We start from the raw sequence: 21,629 nt of genomic DNA on the forward strand, positions 1-21,629 counted from the left end.
GAGGGCAGACCCTGCCTGCCAAGCGAGCGTGCCGGAGGGGGTCAGAACAGGGGCTAACGAGGGCCCTCGGCAGTGTTTGCGGAGTGGAAACATGCTCCGAGGTTTTAGCGTTCCAGCTCCAGAGGATGAGAGAGCAAAACCTCAAAGCACACCGAGACGGGAGCGGGGAAGGTTTCGCCCCCGTCCATCCTCCGCATCTGGAAACGCGACAGGACACATCTGCTGCCGAGCCTTTGCAGGAGTCCGAGCCCGGCGCTGCTGCGCCCACGGGCGTGCGCCAGGGCCGCCGGCAGCTCGCTGGGGACGCGCCGCGGCAGGCGCCCAAGTCTGCACCCTCTGCGCCAGCTTTGGGGGACGCAGCACTGAATTTTAGGGGCACAGAAGGAGAAAAATGAGAGAGTAGCAAGAGTTCACCAGAGCCCAGGGAAAACCAGTGAAGCTTGGAGGAACCAGAGCAGCAGAGAGCTGCCTCCTCAGTGCTTACGAGGCTGCCAATGCCGGCTGGGAAGCCAGCAGCGAGGCCGGCCACGCAACCCAGGTGACCCTTGGCGACCAAGGGAAGCACCAGGTGCATCAGAAACCCCTGCTGTGCTCCTCGCACACCCGTATTTCTGCAGCACCCACCTCTGTGCCATCTAACACTGTGCAAATTGATTTCCTGACTTTCTCTTTTACTCCTCGAGATCAGCTTTTTGGTGCACTGCAGTTTGGCAAGGCGCACGGCTCGCCCCAGGCTGGCCGGGCACACGCACCGGCACTGCCGGCACAGGTGCGGTGCCTAAGCCTCTGCGCCCGCCGGCTAAAGGCGCTCGCTTGCCATGCTGTAGTCAGATCTTCTGCCGACTCCTAGCTCGTTTTAGGCAAATCTGAGCTAACTTGACTGCAGTAGGTAAAAAGCCCCACGGACGGGCAGGCAGCTCAGCCTTCCCCTCCAGGTGCGATCCCAGGCTCTCCCAGGGACGGTGCGAGCCCCTGCCTGGGAACAGTCTCCGTGGCACCGAGCCACGCACGCTATCTCCAAGAAATACTGCTTGAAACAAGGCCGTTGTTCTTGTTCCTGCTGCTTTAGGGATTAAAAACCCTTCACAGAGTGAGCCTTCAGCTTCTGCGGGGACAGAGCAGCATCGCCAGGGACACGGCTGGTACGGTTCCACTGCTTGTCGCTTCCGAAGAGCAAGAAACCCTTGGAGACCCGCGACTCAGCCTTGGCCGTCGAGGTCAGGGAAGGTCCAAGGGACGTACTTTCTTGCAGAAAGGGCCAAAATGCAGCACGGCATCTCCTAGAGCCCTCTGCACAGCTACCGGACAACCCTCACTCGTGGTTCCTATTGCAAATCCATTCCCAGGAACCCAGGAAGGTCCAAGCTGCTGGAGAAAGCAGCCCGCCAGCTGACCCCGTCTGATGTGGGCACGTCTGTGAGCCCGAGCAGAACGGGATGCAACGGCCGGAGCGCGGCCCTCAGCGCTGCAGAGGGCAGAGCAGCTGGGCAATGCTGGGCACCGCTCTGATCTCAGCACACGCGCAGGGGCGTCTTCACCCCCATCTAATTCCTGCCCAGTGCGCATGTGAGGCCAAAGGAGGAGGAGGAGGCCACGCAGGACATCCACGCACGGCTCCTCTCCAGCGCAGGTGGCAGAGAACACGAGCATCGTGCAAATTGAGGGCAATGCTACGTGATCCACCCAGAGCTCTCCAGGACTTGCCCTGGTAAAGGGTAAGCTCCCAGCTGGGATGGAAACTGGCTTAAAATCCACACCAGCAGGCAAAAGCTGCTTACCTTGAGCTCACTTCTCTGCCTCGCTGCAAACGCACCGCGTGGACTCACAGCAAAATCCTTGCCGTGCCTCAAGCGTTTGGGGAGGGGACATTTTAGAGGAGATTTTATCTTACAGAAGGAGTGGCGGACTCTCCTCCCGACACTGCGCTCATATACTTCTGTCACACTTTTTTCTTCCCCGTGAGGTCCTACCTCAGCCTGGCCTCTGGCCCTACAGTGCCGAAGTCAACAAGATCTTTTTTGGAGGGGAAAGCTAGGTGCCCGGCAGCTGGGATCCCAGTTGCCCCGGGACTGAATGAATCCGTCGCTGCCCTGGTCTGAGTTTCTTGTACAAGCCGGTGAAAATAAAGCCCTCCCTGCAGTGTACCCCTGCACAGAGGAGAAAAACAGTTGTTCACAATTTACAAACCATCGCTTGGCTGTTACAGAGTTCTCTGAGGATTCATCCCCCTTGCTTGCTCTCCCCCAGCCACGTGCCCCTCTGCAAGGCAAGTCCTGCTGGCCAGGGGCAGACCCCAGCGCGTGAGCTGGAATCGGCACGGTCCCGGCTGACCCCTCTCGGCTCTCGCCTCCCTCCTCCAGCAGACACCCCCAAGATCCCACTGAAAAGTGCCCCAGCTCAGCTAGGAGAGGGCAGCGGGGAGCAAACAGTAACGTTAACAGGGAGAGCCAGCAGCGTGCTCCGCCAGCCAGACTCGGCACTACTGCACCGCTTTCAGGCTCCGCTCCGTTAGATGAGCTCTGGCCAAGAGCACAAAGCTTTCCTACGGACATCTTGCCCAGGTGGGTTGTCCCCGGCGACTGAGGCACGCTCCAGAGGAGCACGTCGCTCCTGTGAGCTCCTCCAGCCTCTGCACGACGAGATGGAAGGACAGGAGAAAACGCCCGCTGGGGTTAGCGCTCGGGGAGCTCATATTTAAGACAGGGGGGATGCTCGGTGCCCCCGGACCGCAGCTGCTCACCTTGGCCCGCCGGGCGGTGGTCTGGAGGGCAACGGGAGCGGAAGGCAGAAGAGGAGAGACATTCATACAGGGACAGACAGGAGCAGAGATACAGCAGCACAGCAGCAGACGCAGCAGAGAGCAAGGTAAAGGAAACAAAAGACATCACGGCAATTAGTGTGCATGGCATCAGGTGTAGGAGCTCATTAACCCCCGCTCCCAGGGCAGCTCCAGGTGGAAGCTCCGCTAGCAGAGCTCCTGCAGAAACAGAGCCCGGCGGCAGCTCAGCCTCCCGGTCAGGTTCTCTCATGCAGACCAGAGATGGCTCATGGAGCTCCAGCCCCGCTTCCCCCGCTTTAGCGAGGTGCAGGAGCACAGAGCCGGGGAGGAGGCCGATCGCCTGAATGCCCCGACTCCAGCAGAGCCCCTGGCAGCAGATGCAGCATCTCCTTCTAAGAGATCTTTAGCTTCAAAGGCAAAATCGGGGCTGCCAACATGCAGCCACCTGGCTGCAGAGCTGCTCAGGGTTCACCAGGTTCTGCTGCCAGGGAGTGGGCTTAACACCCCTTTCCGAGCGGTCACTTGAGTGTGAGATTGGGGGGGGGGGGGGGATTTTTAAAGGGTTTTTTTTTCCCCCTCCCCTCACCCCTTTGCTTTTTGAAGGGACTAGAGCATCACCAAGCCAGCTGCCCACCGAGATGCTGGAGCCCCCGGGCTCTATTTCTCTTTAGTCATCAAACCCGCAGGCACAACATGGAGCTTCTTCTCAAATGCTTCCACATTTTCTTTTCACTTCTGGAAATAAATGCATCCCTCGACTTCAAGGCAGGACCCTCCACCCCTGCCCAAAGACACCCACCGTGTGCGCATGCAGCACAGCAGCAACACCACCAAGTCGGTGCTCTCGCGTCGAAAGGTGGGGCGGCCACGCTGCGTATCTCGGCACATCCCTGCTGTGCGCTTATACATCCGTTAACAAATTTTTTTTCCCCGTTAACAAATACTCCACCCGTAACCGGTATAACAACAGGCGACGGTGAAGCCGGCAGCGCTCCTCTGCCAGCCGGCAGCGGGGGAAGCTGGACGGGCAGCGCGCTGGGCACAGGCGGGGAGCCCCGGGCGCTGTCGACCGGGCAGAGGGAACCGCTGGCAGGGGCAGCTGCTCGCCAGCCGCAGCTTTAAAACACTGGAGCATGTTTTAAAGCTTTTCACATTCTGCTGCGGTTTTTATTCTATTGCCTAACGCACCGCTTAAAGTAACCAAGAACAGGAAAGATCAATAAAAGCGCTGGCATGCGGCGCTCCCCAAGGACGCGGCCATGAGGCGCTTGGTGGTACAAAGCCCATCAGCAAACGCTCGCCCCCGCCTCGGGCCAGCGCAGCATCGCGCCCACCGCTACAGCTCCTCTCTGCGGTCAGAAGCAATGGCCTTCCTCCCGCCCGAGGCCTCGAGAAACCAGCTGAGAGGTCTTACAGCTGCTACTTTTATTTTTTTAAATATAGATTATAACCGGAGAGGTTACCGGTTCAAAATAGCCGATATCTATTGTATTACCTAGGCTAACCCCTATTTTGCTCACTTCCAGCCTTTTCTAAAAGGCTGCACTCAGCAGGAGGCCCATTTCAACACTGAGGGAAGATACCCATCGCCCATAACATCTTCTGCTTGGCAAAATTTGTCAGGAAAACGTAATGACAACAGTAAAAGCTTAAAACCCTCAGATAAATACAGCGCTGATTTAGGAGCAGTAGTATAAGCTCCTCAGGAGTACTCCAGCATCTTTCAAAAGCCTCACTAAATAAAGATTGCGTTGAGTGGCACTAAAAATCTGAAAAACGCTCTGAGAAGCCCCCTCCCTCGGGGACTCCGCAAGCCACGCGCCGGGAGACGCTTCCGCTCCTCGCCGAGCACGTGGCTGCAGCGCAGCCCGCGGCGGGGGAACTCGAGAGCCCCCATCGCCGGGCGCGCTGCTCCCGGCCGTCCTGCTGCCCGCTCCGCGCGGTCGGCACCGGTAGCGCCCCGACACGTGGCAGACACGAGCGGCCGTGGGCCGGGCTGTTTCGCACCGGCAACGAAGTCTCTGCGTTCGAAATAGAGCGTAGCGCTGCCCGCCGCAGCAGCCGGACGTCGGGGGAAACGCTCGGCCAGCGACCACTGAACCCTTCCCTGCTGGGCTACGGGGGGGGGAGATGGCGAGCATCTCCCCCGACTCAAACCACACCAAACCCTTAAAAAGGGGAGAAACCTCTTGGTAACCTTCTCTAAAAGCTAGGCGCGCTAAATGACGGAGATTAACCCCGGTTTCGCGTCTCCCCTGGTGTAAGGCCGTTTTGGTCCCCCTCCACGTAACGCCACGTGAAGACCGTAAAAAGCCGAAGCGGCGGCTCCGAGACCCCCGGGGCGAGCGGCTCCTTGGCGAGGGGCGCAGAGAAATGCTCTGCTGCTCTCTGGCAGGGCGACCGGGCGGCCGCGGCCGTGCCCGCTCCAGCCGGCTGTCCCACAGCACGCCTCATGGCAGCGGTTCAGCCGCCGCGCTCTGCCAAGCACTCGTAAGCAGCCGGCAGCACGACGGCCGGGCCGGGGCCGCTGGTTTGTCCCCCCCCTTTCTAGCTTTTAGGGTACGGCATCCAGCTGGCACGGAGACGGCGTGCGGGAGAGGGGCAGCGGGACTCCGCCGACAAAGCTCTTCACGGCTGCGGGAGCATCCAGGAGCCCCGCGCGGGAGCTGGGAGCAGACGCTCGAATTTCTGCCAGGCTCCAGACTACGCAGCAGCTTAATCCAAAAACTTGGGGCCCTCCTGGATCCCGGGATGCTCTGCACCACCCAGCTGTGGCTATTAATATTTCATCTGGCAGTTCTGAACTCTGCTGCATAATGTTGCTGCATAAATATTTGATGGCATTACACAACCTTTGTTCCCTTGGCAGGTCCTGCACTCAGGAGCAAGGAGAGAGCATCTGGGGCTCGGAACTTTGCAAACTTTGCTTCTAGCAGCAAGAAATGTGGCAAAACTCCTCCTGGCTACTCGCAACTGCCTGCGGTGGAGCCAGCGTCACCCGTGGCGAACGTGGGGCTGCAGACGGCGAGTCCTGCCGGTCCCGCCTAGCTCGGTGCCGCTCCGAGCGCAGGAGTCTCCACCCGCGCCCAGCCGGGAGCACGAAGCGTCGGCACGGCCGCGAGGACGGGCGAGCGCGTCTGTATTAACGTCACCTGGCGCCAGGCAGGACCGGGACCGTATGGCCAAACGCTTCTGCCGGACAAAGTCCGAGGGCTTCAGCAGAACTTCTCGGGCTGCGATTGCTGCTGCAGAGGTTTCCCGCGTAGTTTCCGTGAGGTTTTCCGGCGGAGGGGGCCGGCGCGCACCCCCGGAGCGGGGCTGGCCGCTGCCGGCGTGGATGCGCGGGCGTTAACCGAGCACAGGCTCGGAACGGCGGGCAGGACGCCGTCCCGCTCGCCATCGCGGAACTCGGCCTCTCGGAGGAACCAAGGCTTCTCCAGACAAAGCCTGCTGGCGCTAACGCTGCCTCCCCCCACGGCCCTCCACAGCAGGACAAGCTCCCCGCGGGGTGTTCTTCCCGGGGTGACGTTCCCCGCGTTACTGCTGGGTATCCGCTACAAGAAATTTGGGATTTTAAAACAACCGGCAGCACCTTGCCCATGCACTCCCTCAGAGGCGTGATCCCGTCCAGAGACGGCATGTGCAAGGGGAAGAACCGGCAGGAAAAGCAGGATTAAATCAAGCCGGCTGTCAGCTTTGCCAAGCTCCCTGCCAGGCAGGGCGCTGAGCGCTGGGCTGGCCCCACCGCTCCGCCCTTCTGCTGGAGGCAGGGGAAAATCTGCATTTGCAAAACTTTTCATCTGAGAGTGGATTAAACAGGAGCTCTTAAAGCAGTCGCCACGTAACAAAGTATTTCCCTGCATTTGGTGAGCTCAGGCAACCACGTACATAAATCAATAGCATTTACTGTAACATTAATAAAGAGGCAAAGCCTTCTCGCTGACACAGCACGGCCAGTGAAGTTGCATGTTTGTGCCTTTGGTTATTTTTATTTTCACTTCTTCTCTGAGATCAGGCAAAAATCCTCAGGATTTCTCTTTAAGCTGAACAGTGATATCCTGGTTACGCTAAAAATAAACATATAGGACACTACCAGAGCACAAACCAGAGTCCGTGCCGTAACCTGCAGGAACGCCAGCTTGACAGGGAACCCAGATACGACAAACATTCGGAAATGTTAAAAGCAGGCAGAAGCCAACAGCAGGGCTTGCATCGCTAAGGCAGGAGAGACGTTATTATTAACATGCAACTTCCACAAGCCGAGCACCAGCACCTCCGGCAGCGGGGAAGCCACCGGAGCCCAGCCGAGCTGCAGAGATGCTGCATGCAACACAGGCACAGACAGGTGAAATGGAGAAACGACTTGAACGGAAACTTGAAAGGAGAAGCCAGGCATTAAGTGATGCTGCTTGCTCATCCAGCAACCTCCCCCCGCCCCCCGTCTGGCCACGGGTACCTGAAACCGAGTCGAGCTCAGAATTAAAGCTCAGCAGCATTAACATACCAAAAAAAGGAAAAGGGAAAAAAAAAAAAAAAAAAGAGCAAACCAAGGTACGTTCAGAAGCAGCGTTAGCAATGACGGTATGGATACAGCAGCAGATTGTACCTTCCGTGTCGCTGGGGCCTGCCTCATCATTGCAGAAAAGACAGACGGAGAGAGAGAAAGGGAAACAGGGAGGCAGAGAGAGACGGTTAGCACCCGGTCACAACAATGCGGCTCTCGGCGGCTCTGTCTGGGGAGCACGGGCTGCCCGGCAGCGCTTGCAAATGGCTGCAGCTTCCCTCTATCCGCTCGCCATCCGCCCCGGTAATCCAGCAAATGCCTCTCCCGAAGCGCCGGCTGCTACGGACGCGGCTGCTCAGCGGGGCTGCGGTGCGCCGGGGCCGCGGGGGCCCATGCCAGGCGCCGGAGCCGCGGCCGCTCGTCCTCTCCCCGCCGGTGCCTCCAACCACCGCCCCGGCGGCTCATTACATCACCGCCGGTGGGTCTCTCCTCCCCGCGCCGGGGATGCCGCACCGAGCCGGCGGCGGAGGGCGACGCTCCTCTCGGGCGAGGGGTCCCCGGCGGCTCAGCAACGCCCCGGCTCGGCGGCCTCGCCGGTGGGTCCAGCCAGCTCCATCCCTCCGCTCGGCGTCCACGCGGCGCCCCGCAAACCTCTCCTGCCCGCAGCCCGGCCCGCCCCGTGCCTACGCGCCGCCGCGGCCGCGTCGGCCCAAGAGGCGGCCGGGACCTGGCGAGCAAATCCCCTGAGCCCGGACAGATGGACAGAGCTACGCCCGGACAGATGGACGGCCGTCTGTGCGGAGCCGCTTCCATCTCGCGGCACTGCCCTTCACCACCGTGCCCGACTCCCACCCTCGCAGCCGCCCAGCTCGGCCCCAGCCGCGCGCCTCCTGCCAACGAGGGGATTTATTTTCGAGGAGCTCAGCGCACCCCTGCACGGCCGAGGACGCCGGCGAAACCCCCATGGCAGGACCGGCCTCGGGGAACCCCTGCCCTAAAAAAACCCCTGCCCTAAAAAAACCCCTGCCCTAAAAAAGCCCCTGCCCTGAAAAAGCCCCTGCCCTAAAAAAGCCCCTGCCCTAAAAAAGCCCCCGCCGGCAAGCACCAGCACCGGGCACGGCGTCCGGCACGCCAAGCTCAAGCGCCGAATTCCTGCTGGGCATCCTTTCTGTCCCCGGAGCAACGCTCCGTCAGGACTGCGACGCAGGGGCTTAAGCGCCAAAGCAACCGGTAACATTTAGAGCAAGATCTCACTGGAAACCCTCCATGAATCTCAGTGCCCTCACCCCTCCGACCGCTGGAGGTCCTGGCCCTTCGGGTATCAATTCCTTTTACATATACACACATCTTTAATTCTGTGTATTATATCATACGCGTGTGAACGCGGACCTTCCTTTCCAATATGGACAACTCCCATTTCAATTCCATTATTCTCCGATACTTCCACACTAGGGTGGCAGGCGGGAGCGGAGCTCGAGCTGACCCGGGCTCGCCCACATCCTTAAATAGCACGTGCGCATACAAGCACCTGCAGGCAAGGCGTGTTTTTGGCACCGCTAGTTACGGATGCTCAGCGCGACATTTGCAATCTCTTGGAAAAAGTCTTTAAAGGCAACTTTCACCAGCAGGTTAAATTCGCTGGAGACTCGAGGCAGCCCCGCAGTTTGTGGAGCCGGGGACAGTCTGCACCCGACGGCAAGAGCCATCATCCGCAGCGGGTTCCGATTTCTGAGCCACTTCTGAATGAGGAGGATGAACATCTGTGGTGCCTTGCGCAGATGTGCTTCCTGCGCTGAGGTGTTGGGCTCTTCTCCATGTAGTTAGCGATAGGACGAGAGGCAATGGGCTCAAGCTGCGCCAGGGGAGGATTAGGTTGGAAATTAGGAAAAATTTCTTCACGGAAAGGGTGGTCAAGCATTGGACCAGGCTGCCCAGAGAGGTGGGGGAGTCCCCATCCCTGGAGGGGTTCAAAAAACGGGCAGAGGTGGCACTGGGGGCCATGGTTCAGTCTGGTCTACCCTTGACTGGTTTAGTGTGGACTTGGCAGTGTAGGTTAATGGTTGGACTGGGTGATCTTAAAGGGCTTTTCCAACCTCAACGATTCCATGATTCTATGATTCTATGAAAGTTGAGAGAATTAAAATATACAGATATATGTGTGTGTAAAGATATATTCTAAAAATAAAAATCCGTGGGCTTATGAGACTCTTAAAGGTCTTCTAACACAACGAAAGCCAGCCGCTCCCAGGGCCCATTAACTTCATTTTCCTCAGCGACTGAGGATGGGAAGTTTCAGACTAACAAGCAGCATTTGGGACCGAAAAGCTGGAGTCATTCCGAAAGAGCTGAGAACGAAACCTGCCCCTGCTGCGCCGACCGAGCGCGCCCCAGGCGCCCGAACGCTCCCGTGGGAGGTGTCCCCGGGGGGCACGGCGGCTGCCCCTTCTCCTTGGCCTCGCCTCCCCCGGTACCGCGGCCGCCCCGCCGCTGCAGGACCCCACGACCACCCCGCGGCTGCGGCTGCGGCGGGCGCCAGCCCACGGCGCGGAAGCCACCTCCGGCACAAGGCGTCCCCGGGCGCAGGGACCCGCTGCAGCTCCGGCTCCGGCAGCACCCGGGCGAGCGAGGGAAGGCGGCAGGGAAGGAGCCCGGCGGCGGCAGGGACAGCATCGCCTCGCTCAAGCCATCGCAGCAGCCGAGCGGAGCCCTCGCAGCTCCCCTCGCCGCAGGAAGCCTCCAGCATGGCTCTGCCGGAGACTAAAAACGCTCGCCCTGCCCAAGGCAGCAAAATAAAAGTTAAGTGACGGTTCAGCTGCTTTGTGATTACATCCAAGGGGCAGACACGGGCAAAGGGGAAAGCTATTTAAGCTGAAGGGCGATTTGGCGTATGAACCACGGGTAATAACTGGCCAAGAGTAATTAGGCTGCAATCGGGAGATTTCTTAATGGCAAAGTGTGGCAGTTTGGGTACAGCCCCCCAGGAGCAGCCGCGGGGACGCGACACCCCGGGTTCAGGCGTGCGCCAAGAGGGGCTGCAGCACGGGGGTCCGAGCGCCGCAGCCACGTCCCAAGCGGACAAGGTTTGGGGAGCGGGGAGAGCGGCCAAGCAGACCACGGCTCCCCTCCGATTTTTCTGCCCTTTCCCTCCAGTCAAAGTTCGAAAATCAGGAACGCTTCATAAAAAGACCCACGGCACACTTCGGGTAGCCCAAAATTCAGTAATTAATCATACAGGTGGAATCTCCTACCCTATAAGGCTCATGCCCGAAACATGCAGATCAGGGTTTTATTCTGATACACTAAAAACCCTCACAACATTTTTGCTCTGAAGGCAATTCCAATGCTTGTCAGCAAAAACAGCACATCCAAACTCTACAGCACCGCCTTCCCAAATCCACCCTTCGGGTCCTCCAGCGTCATCGCACGTGGGCTGCAGTTGTGCTACGGAAACACAGACCGGCACAGACTTCAGCTGAAAGCCTGCACAAATTTCACGCCAGTTCACAAAATCCCCACCCTGGGAGCTCAGTATCATCTATTTGCCCAAAACAGCACCGGCACCGCTGCTCCGAAGGGTGGCGAAGACCGACCAAGGCGTGCGCCTGCAGCGGCACCGCGCGCGCCGCACGGCCAGGAGCCGAATCGCGCCCGCGTCAGCCCACCGCCTCCTTTTGCTACCAGACTCGATCCAAAGCCCTCGGGGTAACCGGAAAGCACTTAGCACCCTGAGTTCAGGTTACACGCTCCAATCGATCGGCTAAAAAGGACGGCAGAGCCCGGATTTCGTTACGCACCAAAGCTCATTAGTGCCGGCTGGAGACGGGCTGCACGCCGGCCGCCCCAGATCCCCGGCACAGCCCAAAGCCGTCGGGCGTGATGGGGCAGATCGCTGCCGGCTGCTCCGCCGAACGGGGGAAAGCCGCCTTCTTGCTGGATGTTGGCTGGCTGAAAGGAAGGGTGAGAATTCCCCATGCTGAAATGCCACCCGACCCGGACAGCTTCTTTTGTTCATCTCCATCACAGGGACACGCCATCCGAGGCCCAGAAGGGAAATAAATGGTGCAAGGTTTTAGTAAATGCGGCGCAGAAACACCGTCCGTGGTGGGGGTCCCTCCACCCCCACGCTAGTTATAACCAGCAGCTCCCACCGTGGCGGGGGGTCAGTCAGTCTGGGTCTTTAGCTCCTCTAGGACTCTCCAAGTCATGGAGTCATAGAATCGTCAAATCATCGAATCGTTGAGGTTGGAAAAGACCTTGAAGATCACCCAGTCCAACCATTAACCCGACACTGCCAACTCCACCACTAAAACAATTAAGGGGAGAGCAGCAATTTCGTGTGTCCTGGCTTGGGGGCTGGATTATTTTTAATGAAAGTGAAAACCAGGAATCGCTAAGGTTGGAAAGGATCTCTAAGATCATCAGCCCAACCATCAACCCAACACCCCCATGCCCACTAAACCATGTCCCCAAGTGCCACCCCTGCCCGTTTGTTGAACCCCTCCAGGGATGGGGACTCCCCCACGTCTCTGGGCAGCCTGCTCCAATGCTTGACCACCCTTTCCATGAAGAAATTTTTCCTAATTTCCAACCTAAACCTCCCCTGGCACAGCTTGAGCCCATTCCCTCTCGTCCTATCGCTGTTCCTTGGGAGCAGAGCCCGACCCCCCTCCCTGCCCCCTCCTGCCAGGAGCTGCAGAGCGATCAGGTCTCCCCTCAGCCTCCTCTTCTCCAGGCTGAACACCCCCAGCTCCCTCAGCCGCTCCCCACCAGCCCTGTGCCCCAGACCCTGCCCCAGCTCCGCTGCCCTTCTCTGGACACGCTCCAGCACCCCAATGTCCTTCTTGTGCTGAGGGGCCCAAGTCCTGGGTTTTGGTTTGGTTTTAACCTGCGAGGTCCTTCCAGAGCCTTAAGCATCATTTAACTGGTGGCTCAACCAGCACGCGGTTGGGTGCCAAACACAGAACACGGGTGCAGCTTGTGAGATTTTCCCACAGGATAAAAGATTACGCCACTGGATTAAGTTATAGAGCAAATGTGGATATCCCACAAAAAGAGTGAGGAAGATAACGTAGGAAGCAAGTATTCTAAAACTTCAAACTTCAGATATTTTCTCTACCAGCAGCTGATATCGATCACCAGTATCTTCAAGATGCATCCACTCGATCTACGACCCGACGTCAGACCCTCTAGAACTACCGGCCCTGGGACCCGAGCTGCCCACCCTTTACAGTCACGATCTTCTACAACACACGTGGTCCGTGGTACCCGCGTGCGATTCTTCTGCTCAGGACGAAGGCTGCTGGCCTCTCTCGTGTGCAGTTTCAATGCGGCCGTCTGGCTCCCGGCAGGCTGCCAGAGCATCCGCCGCACCCCTCGCCCGAACGCGCCGGTGCAGGAGGCAGGACTTCAGCGGTGCTCAGCAGGGCACAGGGGACGACCCCAGCAGATGACACAGCCGACCCCAGCAGACCCCAGCAGATGACACAGCTGGGCAGGGGGCGAGGGCCCTTCCGTCTTGCCTGCCGCTGCAGAGCATCCTCAGCGAGGGTGAACGGCTGCGCCGGCCATGCAAGCTTTGGTTCATGTGCGAGTTGCTTCTACTTCCCCATCGATTTATCTCCCCAAAGCATAAGCGGGCTTTCACCAACCTCCAAGCAGCTAAGATTGTCTCTCTTCAATCAGCATCAAGAATTTTGGGGTATCTGGCACGCCTGGAAGTATCTTTCTTGGCATCTCCCCTCTAGGCAGCACCTCTCGTACCGCAGAGAGGATGACAGCTTTAAGAGGATCGCAGATTAAGGCTGGGCTGTGTCGCTGGTACGTAGGATCTCCGGGCCGTGCTGAGGAACCAGAGGTCAGCAGCCTCCAACCCCTTCTGCTGCAGATGGGTGCCAAAAAAACCTGCTTCACATTCACCCCAGAGCCTGGCAACAGCAAACCCCTGCACGCTGCAGCCTCTTACCCAACCACCGCTATGTCGGACACGAGGCTGCGCCGGGGAACCAGGAGAGAGCGATGGTAACCCCGTGCAGAGATGTGCCTTCTCTCTACCGGGAGCAGGGACAAACATACTTTTCTACGGTTTTAACCGCACAGCAAACATGTGCAAACTTTGCAAAATACATTAGGGTGCAGGAAGTCCGCGACAGCTGTACTCTAGATGTCTTGTAGGTGTGTGTTTATGTGGAGGTGCTCCTGGCCAACACATGGGGCTGCCTCAACCTTTGAGAATGCCTAAAGTGGGGGGGGGAGGAAAAAAAAAAAAAAGTAAAAAATTTTAAACGGCTACAGAAGATAAACATTGAGGAAAGACTGGCCCCTCCAGCATGGAGTCGCGTCCAGCTGTGGTAACACTGACCTCTGGAACTTTCTGTGCATGACAGCCTGAAAAAGACCATCCTCAAGCAAATGCCTCTGATCCCACAGCAATTTATTAAAACAAGCAGATAATGTTCTAATGAGCTGAGAGATGGGAAAATATTCGGATCGAGAGCCAAGAGGAAGTGCTCAGGCAAGCTCTGGGGAGCTGCAGCGCTGCGACAAACCAGCAGATTCCAGGGGCTAACGAAGAGAAGCGGTTTCAGGAGTCCGGCCACCGCAGCACTCCACGCCGTCGCTGCGGCTGCGGGCAGCTCAGACCTGCGCCATGCCCCGTGCGCGGATGGGAGCCCAGACGTTTCTGCGCGTGTCCAACAGCAGGGAACTAAAAGCCAGGAAGAAAGAGGCGCAGGCTGTGCCAAAGGCAGCGCTGAGCCCCGGGCCCAGCGCGGAACCCTCCGCCCAGGAGCTTGCCGGCCATGTCCCAGGGCTGGGAACCCTCCGGCGGCAGGGAATCCCTCCTGCCTCCACGGAGCGAACGCCCTGTGCAAACGTCCGGAGAAGAGGAGCCAGGAGTGCTGCCTCGCAGGTAACCGGCACGGGGGATATTATGCATCTGCACAGGCAAAGAGATGCTGCTCCCGTTTGCAAAGTTAATTAAGGACAGAATTACATTTATCCAGCTAGCTGTACACACCAAGTTAGCCTACTTTTTACAGTACTATCTTTCACATAAGCCTAGATTAAAATCACTCCTTTTCAAGCAATTAACAATTTTCTGTTGTTCAGAGGAGAATGGCACCGAGTGACCCCAAAGGAAACGGCTGCCGCGGGCTTGCCGAGGCGTTCCCAGGGGGATTTAAAGACACGCTATGCTTTCTGCGCACCGGAAGCATCCTGCAGCACAGCCCTGCTCCCCAAGGGCAACGCGGACTCTGCCATTTACCATCTGCCTCCAGCCAGAGCCGACAGCTTGCGCAGACACGCGCTGCCTCGACTTCCACGCCGGCAAATGCAAACTGAACCCCGAGCCCAACTGGATTTGTCCTCAGAAAAAAACCAGAGCTCAACCTTACAAGGCTTTGACCACAGCCCACATTAGAAAAATCAGCCACGAGTGCTCACGAATACCCGATCAACCACGAATACACCACGAAGCAGTGAGCTGGCCGAGGCCGTCAGCTGCGTGAGGGCAGGGGTGGCTTGCCACCCGCTCACGCCGTACCCGAGCACTCGCTTTATCACCAGTCCAAGCGCAGACCGTTCTCAGCCCCAGTGGTGCTTCCCATCTCCCTGTGCCAAGCGGTTTCTCCTATCTTGAATCCTTGAGTGTCCAGGGAAGTTACAGACACCCCCCAACTCGGGGCACCGAGGCGGGGAGCGTGGGGCTCAAGCTCTCGGCTCTCACGCTGGCTGTGGTCACCCCGCTCTTGCCTTGCACTTGGGTTTTCACTCTCAGCTCCGTTCCCAGCTTGCAGCTGCCAAACCTGTTGCTGGTGAGTACGCCTGAGCCTGGCAAACCATTCTGCGAGACACCTGCTGCCGTGACAGCCTTGTGCACGGATCCGCTCACCGTCGGGTTTGATTCTGCTCCTCAGGGACGCTCAGAGCTCTGTTTGGGGATCTGCATTGGCCTTCTGTGCTCGGGCCGGCCGCTCTGAGTGGGGTCACACCTTCCTGCCGACAGCCAACCTGGAGGCCAAATTACATGCCCAGCCCGTCAGTACCAGGGCGGCTCACCAGCCCCATCGCCAGCCAGCTCCCTCCTCCTCAGCTTGGACGATGATTCTTGGGGGCGAGCAGAGAAGGAGCTGACTCCAGGTCAGCGGAGTCAGCCCGTCGGTCCGCAGAGGACCGAACCGTCAGCCAGGATGGCACCGCGTCCACAGAACAGTTCTGGGGACAGACAAACACATCGGGACCCGAACCCAACTGCCTTTTGGTTCCTTGGAACTGGCTACGACTCCTGCGCGGAGCCCCGACGGACAGTAAAAGGTAGCAAAAAGTCTGGACACCTTGAAGGGCTGAGGTCAGGATCCCAGCAGCATCCCCTCTCCTCCCACCGCTCTTCCGCCGGCTGCGGGCAGGCCAGCGGTGTTCGCAGGGGAAGGGTTCCCACGTGGCATTTTTAAAAGCACGAATAGCATACGTTAACGAAGAACCACCGGGTTTCATCAGTTTGAGCATGTCACAGGCAAGTCTGGTGTGGATCAAGAGCTGGTTTTGTAACAGAGGTGGCTGTGAAGTTAGCTGAAGGCATTCAAAAGCTCCAGCAGAAATCCTCTCCAACTCCGGCTCGGCCCAGAGGACGGAGGCTTTCCTCCGCTGTGCAATTCCAACCAGCCCTTACCCAAAGTCGTCAGGCACAAGGCCCACCTTCGTATTAAGTATCCTCAGACAAAAGCAACCTTGATTCGTGGCTGTAAGCCCCTTAGTGAACACAGTGCCATATATATTGCTGAAGGAGTCACATGAAAGCTTACACAGATTTAACTCGGTTCAGAGCATTAATTACAGTAAGGGGGGGGCAGGCCAGCAGCTGCTCTAATGAACCAACTCCTAATGCACATCTCGGTTTTCTAAATTGAGAATATATAAGTGCTTTCCACATCCAGGATTCAATAAACACCAACGCGGGGCTGGCCACGCACCTCCTGGAGCCGCCCTCTTAAGCAGAAGCAGCAGATGAGAAAATGCAATTTCGCAAGGGAAAAACCAGGCGTCGGATGCTTTAGAGCCGTCCTTTGAAAACGTTCCGTGATACGTAAGTGAAGTTATTTATCCTAAAGCCACGCAAAGTAACAAGGAGCTTCTAGCACCAACACGGATAAGCAGATTGCTGAATCTCCTCCTGGGTTTGGAGCAGGAGCAGCCTGCGATGCTGCCGGGGTTAACTCCGGCTCATTTCCATGGTACCACCAGCTTGCGGCGCCAGACGCTGCTCGGCTCACAGCTCCGCAGGTTCGCTGGCCCTTCCCTTGACTAAGAGGGAAAGAACCACCGCTCGGCAGCACGGACCTGGCCAAGTTCCCCTCACCGTCCCGTAGCGGCACGACGGACTGCCGCGACAGTCTGTCAGCCCCCAAGAGGAATCCCAGCCGCGTAAAAATCAGCGCACGGGTCCTTTTAGACCCTTTTGTAGGACGCGTTCTCGGCAGTTCAGAGGTGAGGCACGTTTTATGAGCTAATCGGATTACTCTTTCGTTTAAAGGATTAATAGAGCTTGGGCAGGCCTCCTCTTCTTTAAAAAGCAGCCATCTGGGAGCAGATCGCTCCGTGCCCTCACGAGGCTGAAAGGGGCCATCTGCTCCCCGCACGCAGCCGCCGCCGCCGAACCCGGCGCGACGACAACGGGAGGGCAAGAGAGGATCAGAGCGAGATCAAGTGCCCCACAGGGAGGGAGATGAAGCCACGCTTGTCACAGAGCTCAAAACAAAACTCTCGAGGTCCGGCTCCGGCACACGGAATGCCAGCTGGGATGATGAAAGAAACGGGAATGTTGGGACAAAGCCAATCCATTGCGGCGGGGGGAACAGGCGTCAAACTGGCTTCAGCTCGTGCCGCCACAGGGCAGGTGACCTGTGGTGAGAGACAGCACCCTCGGAAAAGAGAGTTATCATCACGGTCACGCAGCTCGGGCGTACGGGGACGGCGCTGGAGTTCCCAACTCCAGAGAAGGGCTCGCCGCCACTCACGCTCGCAGCTCGCTGCAAGCGCAACCCACAAACCGTCCGTGGGACCAACCTGCCACCGCTTAAGAACTTGCTCCCTGCTTCGGCTGACCCGGGGCTCTCCGTGCTCAGCGTCTCTGAGGGTCTCCAGATACAGCCGGGCACCGCCGCCGAGCCCGATCCGCCTGCGAGCCGCAGGCACGCCTGCGGGGCCCGATCCCTTCCAGCTGGAGCTCTGCACAGCTCGACCATCACCGCACGACCAGGGCGGGACGATGCTGCCCGCTGGGACCAGGACCTGGGGAGCAACTGTGCCGGGACGGGACGGTGGAGGCCGAGCCAGGCAGCCGGCACAGCTACACGACACGGACAAGGTGGGACCGGGCCAGCTGAAGCAGACAGACGAGGCACAACCCGCCGACAAGGCGGCGTGCTCGGACACCGGCATCCTACGGCGACGTCCCCGCCAGCGAGGCAGAGCTCGCGGCGCAGGAGCCACGAACCGGGGAATGCAGCGGTGTGTTTCGGGGAGAAGGAAGCCGGCTCTCCCGCATCGTCCCGCCGGACGGTGCATTAACACAGAGCAGCGACGGGGCCTCCGGACCCCTGCTCCCACCCCGCAGCCGCAGAACCCCCGGGCTGAGCTGGCAGCGCCCGCACGAACAAACAGCCACCGCGGTGCCAGCCGGGGCCACCGCGCCCGGGCGGAGGCTGGCAGCCCGCACCAGAACAGCGGCCGTGGCACCTGCGACGGCAGGGCAGAGCGGGATGCCCGGGAAGGACGCCCGAGGAACACCGCTCCGGCTGCAATCCCAGATCCAAACACCCGCAGCTCAAGGACTCCCCGAGCCAAACGCAATCGATGCGCACTTTGTGTTTCTTAAAGATTTAACTTCAGAGGACCTGCCCAGCCTTTCTCGGCGTCATCACCACCCCCAGCATCCCGGGGCCAGAGCGGCACAGCTTTGTCACTCAGGGGGTGACGAAGCCGCCCCTCTGCCCGCTCGCAGCCGGGGCAGGCAGCTCCCAGCGCAGCCCCGGGCAGCGGAGCCGGCACCTCTGCCTCACTGGGAGGTGACGCCGCGCGACCCGGTGTAATCCAGGCACCTCAGCAAGAGAGGAGACAGCCTTGCTGACCAGGGCAGTGAAACGCCGGCCCAGGCAGCACAGAGGAGATACAGGAGCACACAACCCGTTTAGCAGCAAATTAGGAGAGAAAAACCCTCTTACTGCTTTTTAAACAGACATGCAAGGTCCTGCACCTGGGACGGGGCACCCCCCGGTATCAGCACAGCCCAGGGGACGAAGGGATGGAGAGCAGCCCTGCGGAGAAGGACTTGGGGGTGCTGGGGGATGAAAAGCTGGACAGGAGCCGGCAATGTGCGCTGGCAGCCCAGAAAGCCAACCCCATCCTGGGCTGCATCCCCCGCAGCGTGGCCAGCGGGGCGAGGGAGGGGATTCTGCCCCTCTGCTCCGCTCTGGGCAGACTCCCCCTGCAGCCCTGCGCCCAGCTCTGGGCCCTCAGCACAGGGACACGGAGCTGCTGGAGCGGGGCCAGGGGAGCCCACAGAAATGCCCCGAGGGCCGGAGCCCCTCTGCTGCGGGGCCAGGCTGGGGGAGCTGGGGGTGCTCAGCCTGGAGAGGAGGGGGCTGCGGGGAGGCCTGAGTGCGGCCTGGCAGTGCTGAGAGGGGCTGCAGGAAGGTGGGGGGCAAGCTTTAGCAAGGCCTGTTGGGACAGGACAAGGGGTAATGGATTTAAACTGAAGAAGAATAGATTTAGACTGGATATAAGGAAGAAATTTTTGACACTGAGGGTGGTGAGGCACTGGAAGGGGTTGCCCAGAGGTGGTGGATGCCCCATCCCTGGAACCATCCCAGGCCAGGCTGGACGGGGCTCTGAGCACCCTGCTCTGGTTAAAGCTGTCCCTGGCACTGCAGGGGCCGGGCTGGGTGGGCTCTAAGGGTCCCTTCCCACCCAAACCATCCCATAAGGATATGATTCGGTGTCCTTCCTGCCCCACCCAGCACAGCAGCGGCCTCAGCAGCCCGGCCCAGGCAGGCGCTGGCAAACCCTCCCGAGACAGGCCACCGGCTCCCGAGCATCCCCGGGCACCCCGAGCAGGGTCTGCGCGGCAGACGGCCGCCTGAGGAGCGAGGAGACCCCCGACACCCCCGCGCCGCTACGCGGCTTCGCGCAGCCCCACAGACGGCGCGGCCGGGGTCCCTCCAAGGGGGGCTGCCTTGCACAGCGCGGCCCACGCCACCACGGCAAAGGCCAGAACAGCCACGACCGCAACGGCCGGAGGCCCTGCGCCGCCGCTCCCGACGAGCTCAGATGGGGGCAAACCCAGGGCAAACAGAGGGGGACGACAGCGGGGAGGGTGGGGACTGTCTGGCACAAAAAAAGCAGCAAGCAGCCGCTTTTAATACGATTAAAGTCTATATTCAACATGCAAAGAGCTACCTTAATCTCATGAATAAGGATTTATCTGCTAATTACGTTGGCTGTTTTGTGATCGTACCAACTGGACCACAATTTTCACACGCTTGTGCAAGGTCAAGAGCTGTAAAGGAGGGGGGTGAAGAGCTGCCAAGTTTATTAAAGGCCAAAAAAGTTAAAATTCCGAGGCGACATCAGCAAGGACGAGAGGAAATGGGCTCAAGCTGCGCCAGGGGAGGTTTAGGTTGGAAATTAGGAGAAATTTCTTCATGGAAAGGGTGGTCAAGCATTGGACCAGGCTGCCCAGAGAGGTGGGGGAGTCCCCATCCCTGGAGGGGTTCAACAAACGGGCAGGGGTGGCACTTGGGGACATGGTTCAGTCTGGTCTACCCTTGGTTGGCTTAGAGTAGACTTGGTAGTGTAGGTTAATGGTTGGACTGGATGATCTTAAAGGGCTTTTCCAATCTAAACGATTCTAGGATTCTAGGATTCTATAAAACCGTGGCACTGGCCTGTCCCTGTGAGAAGAGCCGTGACGTACCTGCCCGAGCCCGTCTCCACGCGTCGCTAGCCAGGACGGGTTCTCTGGGCAGCCTTTATCATACAACCACTTCTCTTAAAAGCAACGCACAGCTAAAGCTCTGAGCAGATGGCAGCGTACGTACGGCAACCTGCAATCAACCTAACTGCCTGGAAACCACGGGGAACCGGGACGGGGAAGTATAGAACCACAACGTTCAAAACCAGAAGTTCTTCCCATCAACGTCAGGGAGCCACGACAAACAGCCGAGTACAAGTGGGAGCGGCACGCAAGAACGGCAGCGGCGAGAGCTCGCAGGAGCGGACGCGGGGCAGATGCATGCACGCCCGTAGAGCCGGAGACATGCGGAGACCTCGGACCAGCGGGCTCGTGGAGGGGGACAGGAGAGAGGGGCCACCCGGTAATAGCTGTTCCTGGCCGCCCCTCCGCCAGTGTCTCAGCAGCTTCTCCTTGTGCTTCTGCGCTGCTCCTCGCCTGTGGACTTTCCGTGGACAAACGCTGCCGTGTGGATCATCTCTCCACCCAAAAACCGAAATGAAAGCGGCTGGAAACAAAAGATGCGTGGAAGATACCACCGACCGGCACCACGTATGCCCAGGACTCAGCAGGTACCGTATCGCTTTTCTGTAGTGCTCGTACGGTGCCTGTTGCAAGTCCTGAGCCGCCAGATTTGCTTTTCTCTTGGCAAGATTTCCATGGCAAAAAAATACGCCCCAAACAGCCTACGGGAAATTATGACTCTTTGCCAAGACCTTTTGTCTAAACCACAGCACCTTTGTAGTTTTAGTTCACGTTGGTAAGTGATACAAAAGATTTTTGGCTTCGACCAGTGTTATGAACAAATGGTTGTGGGGTGTCCTTACCTTGGGAGAAGCACGGGAAGCTGTAGCCCAAGGAGAGGACAAGCACCACATATAAGCAAAACGGTGACTTGCCTCCAAGTCACCAAAGCGTATTTTTCAGCAGCACGATGTCTTTTTCCAAATTCTTGGGGTTTGTTCTTTCGCTACAGCGGCTCCCTGTTTTACCGCTGCTCAGCTACAGAACAAAACCGCTCATGAGAAAATCCTTTACGTAGCACTACCACGTATCGTTCAGAAAACTGCTATATATCGGTCAATAACGGGCCGCGTAGTGGCCCTGCGATAACGCACCTGGCTACCGAAACGAATCGAGAGTTTTAAACGTTTCCACGTCAGACAGTACGCGCGAGAGAGCACTGCTTGTGCTTCCCACGGCACGAAAAGCACTTGGCACGTAGCTGGTACTTCCAGCACCCACAGGTCGGGGAACGTACGCCATGTTAAGATGTTAGTTAAGGGAAAGAGAAGGCAGCGAAAGCCAGGCTGAGGCGCGCCAGTCCTTCAGGTGGATGC

The 21,629-nt window shown here is 58.7% G+C and overlaps 1 protein-coding gene across 1 annotated transcript in view; it reads right to left on the reverse strand.

Moving 5' to 3' along the window:
• DCTN1 (dynactin subunit 1) overlaps window positions 1-21,629 on the reverse strand; it is a 93,301-nt gene that overhangs the window by 24,458 nt on the left and 47,214 nt on the right. The window lies entirely within an intron of this gene.

This window comes from Pelecanus crispus, chromosome 4 (genome assembly GCF_030463565.1).
Source record: "Pelecanus crispus isolate bPelCri1 chromosome 4, bPelCri1.pri, whole genome shotgun sequence".
In the NCBI taxonomy this organism is placed as follows: Eukaryota; Metazoa; Chordata; class Aves; order Pelecaniformes; family Pelecanidae; genus Pelecanus; species Pelecanus crispus.